Source organism: Ambystoma mexicanum, chromosome 12 (genome assembly GCF_040938575.1).
Source record: "Ambystoma mexicanum isolate Mex_15411 chromosome 12, UKY_AmexF1_1, whole genome shotgun sequence".
NCBI classification, from domain to species: Eukaryota; Metazoa; Chordata; class Amphibia; order Caudata; family Ambystomatidae; genus Ambystoma; species Ambystoma mexicanum.
In genome coordinates, this window is record NC_090936.1 from 65,262,572 (window position 1) to 65,268,573 (window position 6,002).

General features: G+C 44.9%; 1 protein-coding gene across 6 annotated transcripts in view; it reads right to left on the reverse strand.

Annotated features, from left to right (window-relative positions):
- Positions 1 to 6,002, reverse strand: part of ATP2B1 (ATPase plasma membrane Ca2+ transporting 1) — a 551,789-nt gene that overhangs the window by 544,477 nt on the left and 1,310 nt on the right. The window contains exon 1 of one of the 6 annotated variants that reach the window (XM_069628003.1): positions 5,346 to 5,880. The exons of the other annotated variants lie outside the window; for them this stretch is intronic. The gene's annotated coding sequence lies outside the window, so the exon portion shown is untranslated. Of the gene's footprint in view, positions 1 to 5,345; positions 5,881 to 6,002 lie in introns of those variants that run through there. 6 annotated transcript variants of the gene reach the window in all.

Genomic DNA, 6,002 nt, shown 5'->3' on the forward strand with positions numbered 1-6,002 from the left:
AAAAGGCAAACTAAACCCATGCCGTTCATATTTGTAGTATTACTTCAGTGTTACGATTGCCACTACCAAGGTTGTGCGTGCGCCATGTCATTGATGCATTTTCAGGGACCCGTGTCAATCTTAGAAAAACATATGCACTGACACAGTAATTTCACCTGAACGGGGGAAATCACCAATTAGTGTGCAAAACAAACGTATCAGAAAGGGAGCCAGAATGAAGTAACGCTACCTGAGTTCAGGGGCCATTATTCAAGTTTAGCTTTAAACTATACAATGCTTAACAAAACATCAACCAACAGGACATTTAGCTTGTATAACGGCTAGGGGAAAAAGCAGTTACATTTCCTAGATCATAGGAAGACACTCCTGAAATTGTGTCAACCAAATTAGGAGATGTACAGCTGTAAAGTCACTACGAAAAAAAGCTGTTTCGATTCAGGAAGACTATCCTGTAATGCCGGAAAAACCTAAATAGTATATACTTGTTCATAGTTCAGGCTCTCTGCTGTGGCATGAAACGCAAACCCAGCAGCCGTGTTTCTAGACATCAGATACCCCGTAATGAATTGAAACTAGCGAGCAACAATAGGCAGGAGACACAAAGGATTCAACGTGTCATTTGTCAGGATGAGGTATCAAACTGCCAATCAGCAAAAGCACTCATTTTAATTCCACTGCACAGCCAGGAGCTCCAAACGCCTATCAATGATTTATGCGCAGTAACCAGTTTACGCCAGCAACGTGGCCCTTACCAAGCAGGCAAGTACTGTTGCTTACAAGCATGACAACGGTACCAGGGTCGCGGGGTAGACCTCCCACCACCAGCTCCTGGAGATAAAATCTCGAGGAACGGGCCCACCCTTCGTTTACTACAGACACTTTCTGTCTGAACGTCGAGAACTGCGGAGGGGAGAGGATCATGCAATTTATGAATCAGATTCAAATAACATCTTACATTCGTGTTTTCAAGATTTTCTTGTTTACTACTTCGAAATTTACCAAAAATATTTTAAAAAACTACGCGCAAATCTTTACAAAGCAGCTGGTGTGTTTTGGGCTTAATGAACAGTGTTTAAATATCCTAGAGTTTGGTTGGGAAGGTTACCCTGCTGAAAAACGGTAGTCGAAATGTGTGCAAAGAGACCATCAGTTAAATGATGCACTTGTCTGCATAGCACTTACCTTGACTTAGTTGGAGAATGCAGCGAAAACCTGCGACCCACCTTTAAATGAAATGTACTTCTCACATTTGAAAACAATTAGCAAACAGATATGACCATGAATGAAAGGCTTCCTAAATACTCCAGGAGCCAAAGCCTGGAGCCCAACCTCTTCTGCCCGACCAATTAATCAAGGTCCACGTGTCCTGCACTGCCCTGCCCTGCCCTGCACTGCCCTGCACTGCCCTGCACTGCCCTGCACTGCCCTGCACTGCCCTGCACTGCCCTGCACTTGGCTCAGGGCCACGGCAAGCAGGCAGGTTGCTGCTGATCAAGGCCTCCCCTGTGGGAGGACCAAAGACGGACCACAGCAGGAGATTAACTAATGAAGAAAAACATTTAGAAATTACCTGTGAATAATGAATAGAAATGACAGTTAACTTGCCTTTACACTTGCAACTCTGCCATCTGCGTCTCTAACCACAGGACTGCGCACCAAACACAGTCCTCCATTATGGTGCAAGAATGTACAGCTGCACTCTAGCAAAGTACTCCAGTAAGAGGAGTTGTATTATTTGAAGGATTCGTTCCTTTAGGCACCATCCCACGTTTACGATGCTGAGCTTATTGGTCCATTTCAATTTTGTTTGACTGAATAGGTCCATAACGAGCATGAAACAAATATCGGCATTTCTCAGTTTAACAATCTCCAGAGTATAGTTACTTATTTTTAATTGGCGTATTTGCAAATGGATCAATGCTAATTTTCAATTGGATTATGTTCAATAAGACCCGATGACCCAGTTAACTAAGCAAACGTAAAGCAAAGTAATCCAGTGATAAATAACCATTGATTAAACTTCCAAAACTACTTCTGCCTTATTCATTTTGATTACAATGTGTATTCACAATATCAGTGGGTCAACATGTTGTGTGCTCCCACAGCACTTTTTCAAGACTGTCGATTAAATCCACATTAAATATACTTCATAGAGGGCTCCTAGTATAAACAAATATACCATAGGCCCTGGTTTCTTCATCTGCACATAAAGTGAATATAATGTACGGTCTTGAAAAAAAGCGATGGGGTGTGCAAAACATGTTGACAACCCCGATATTGCAAATTAACTTTGATCTAAACACACAAGTTCGTTTGGAAAGCTTTTTCACATGGTTAGTTACTGTGCATTACAGGGTTCGAAATTGAAGGGAGCTGGGGGTCATTTAGCTCCTGCTTGCAGCCTAGAGGAGCCTTGTTAGCTTAACACCAACAGCTACCAGGAGCTACTTTTGGCTACCAAGGAAAATTGATGCTCAACAAACACACCTATGTGGATTTAACTCTCTGCCTTTGGGGCAATCGATAAATGAGCATTAGGACACATCTACACAACATTTAATGCATAAGCGGTCATAGATCACAAAGCGATTGCATCTTATGTGACTGTTAGATTGGATTTGCAGTAGCTCCTCTTTGTTCTAGCTCCTCGTTGACCCGCGTAGGCTCCTGGTCACTGGTTAATACTGAATACTCAAGGAGCTGCTTTTAGCTGCTGCTCATCTAATCTCAATTTTGATCCCTGCATTAAATTAACTCACTTAATTGAGTCTTCAGATCTTATTCAACACACCAGTCTGCTCTGATCAGTCCAGAGACAGCACGGATATCACGAGATCCGGAGTAACCCAGTTTTCGGAGGCTCGGATTGTGATCATTGAGAAAATCTCGACTACTTGGCTGCTATATTTAGGGTTGCACGAGTGATTTGTTAGCTTCAATTAGAAGATGATGAAAGTTGCACACTGAATTAGAATGGTTTCCTGGGTTGCACCCTTCATTTCAGTTGGCCTGCACAACCCTTGACATCTTCGCAAGAGCGAACACAACCATGGACGTAACACTGATCTTAGCCAAATAATCCCAAATTGTTGAGTGCAAAAAAGAAAGTAATCCTTGAAATGTGAAAATGGCAAGAATGAGTAAAAGGGTATATGCCAGGAATTATTTTGAAAGGAAGTGCAAAATATTTGCCAGTCTTTAAGTGTCACTGAATTTTGTACTTAAGTGACCAGAAACAAGTACATGGAAATGAAGGGTGAAACCCAGAAATCCAGTCAAACAGCAGTGTGTGGCTTTCATAACAGAACGGAAGCACACTAAAGGGAAATATAGCATGGATATCCCTTTGACAGGACAACAATTAAGTAGAAGAAAGCACGAACAGACAACATTCATTGCATGCTCATTACCAACCCAAGTCAAACAATTTAAGCCGACCAACCCAGTATCATAGAAAGTGGCTGACCCTTACATGAAATTATGAAAAATATATATAAATTGCACAACTTTATATACTTGTAAAATAATTGTGTGCATCAGCTCTTAAATGTTAGATCTGTTTGGTCATGTTAATGCAACTACAACAATCGTTTAAAAGACAGCAATTGTTCAAAAGATTAATGTCATTTTACTAGAAATGTGCAATTTCCCCGATTACGTTAATGGTTAGCCTAAAAATTAAGTGCAATACTTTTTTTTGTTTTAAAGACCACCACGCGAAACTTATTTAGAACAGCCCCAAATACCGTTCTATGACTGGACTGCAGGTTTCCTCTTTTCAAAATCCCTATATGCATATACGGTCTTAATTGGCGAAAAATCACTATAAAATCCTTGGAAATTGTTAACTTCGGTATCAACAATCTCCGCTGATGAGCCAACAGAACTAATGGCAAGCTCGTGTATGCACAACAGGCTTGGTTACAGCAAGTGTTACAACACGCAAGTGTGTGTGTGCTGTGTAAACACTGGAGTACATCTGCAGCACATTAGGCAGCGGGAGCTGGAGTTTAGAGCAAGCAGCTGACAGGCTGAAGGGGCTGAGAGCACTGGAATGCAGCCACGGGGAAATCCCATCCGGCCTAGCCATGCTTCAGGATTTCCAGAACTGGATGTTTACAAGTTATTTTCATCCACGAGGATTTCCATGGGACTTTGCTTTCTCATGTCGCAGGCAGACCAGGCCTGGACTCAAGTTACTCAATATGTACAAAGCACAGAAAGATCCCGAAACAGACCCCAAATGCTCGTAATGTGCCATGTCCTGAACAGACAGAGGTTCTCCTAAATGACTGAAATGAATGAGGTTACGCAACCACAATGTTGCCCCATCACTTCAACAGGGGGCAAAAAATCAGCAAACCATTTCTTAGTCGCCAAGAGGAAAATGTCACCAGCCAATGGCTAGTGCACATGTTGCACTGTGCCGTTAAAACGACTCTGTACAATAAGGTCACGACACAGGCTCGTCAACTTTCCACAATTATATTTTGAAGTGTAAATCTATTAGATACAATGAAATTGTTCAATAAGCACACATAGGTTTCACGTGCAGCCATTATGATGGTAATGACCAAATAAAGCCACCTGCCTAAATCTCAGTTGCCTAATCTGGTAAAACTGAGTTTGCTTAAAAAGGAGGACAAACGTTAAGTATTCAGCATAATCTAATAGTACCAGGTAGAAGTATGTATTAGACGCAAAAAGCATGTGCCGGAAAATAAGGTGTCAGGCGCTAGTATACAATTATTTTTTATTGTGTATTGCTTTAAAAAAAACGTTCACAATACATTATTGACAAGGGAAGATTAGGAGTGGGGACTTGTACACAGCTAGCTACTCTATTGAGCATGCAGACATTTGCCCCCGATATTTCTTAGGAAATTAGCACCATGGCAATTGGCCAGAGAAACACCGCACAAATGGCACACTGATGCCTGGGGCAGGCCAACTGCTTCTTGCTGTACGCCGTCCTGGCATAGTAGTCACTGAATACAACCCTAGTTAAAAACAGCAGTCTCACAGACTTGCAGCACAGTGCTGGTAGGGGGTCAATGGGAGGCTAGGCACACTGATGCATGGGGCAGGCCAACTGCTCCTTGCTGTACACAGTAGTCACTGAATACAACCCTAGTAAGACACAGCAGTCTCACAGACGTGCATCACAGTGCTGGTAGGGGGTCAATGGGAGGGTATAAGAGTGTGGGGCTGGGGGTGATGCTGTGGTGTATAGGTCGGAGTGGTTGCTCACTGGACACTACATCGGACGTGTCATGGGTGGCGTGCATTGCCTGGACGTGATCTGTCCTGTGGATGACCGCTCGTAGCACCACGTGCGTGCCTACCTTTGCGCTGCTGCCTCCCAGAGCCTGCAGTGCGAGGCCTCACGTGCTTGGCATCCAAAGGTTGGGTGTCCCGGCGGCGAGGAGCTCAGCACCAGAGGCCCCTCTCGTCCTACATGGGATCCCTGTGCAGAGGGCTGCGGGCGGCCAGGCGCTGCCTCGGCAGACGAGCAGCAGCGATAATCGAAAGCTGGCGAGGCTCCGTGCGCCGCCGCCACTGGAATACAGAACAGATCGCTCGGCAAACGCCAGGAGATCATCCAATCCATCTGCCGGGGAAGGGAGTGTCTGGATCAAGGCTGCGGCAACACCTGAAGGGCTCAGAGCTCCGGGCAGCCTGTGTGCGTGGGAGGGGGCGGCGTCGAGAGCATCACACGACACCCCACGCAGCTGCCAGTCAGTCCGTGCCCGGCTCGGATGGATTCCCCCGTCATTCCCTCCCGTGCATTCTTCCATCCTGCACCTACTCTTGAAGTCTGGGGACCCGCTGCATGCGACCCCCAGTACAGCACTCTAAGCACTGCACCACACCTATGGCTTTGCCAGAGGCCAGCAGGAACACTGTTTATAATCACAATGCTACCCCCCCGCTCACCCTTCACCAGTGTCCCCCCTCGTATTTTAACGGATCACGCCCCCTCCCCTCATCCCCCAGCACAG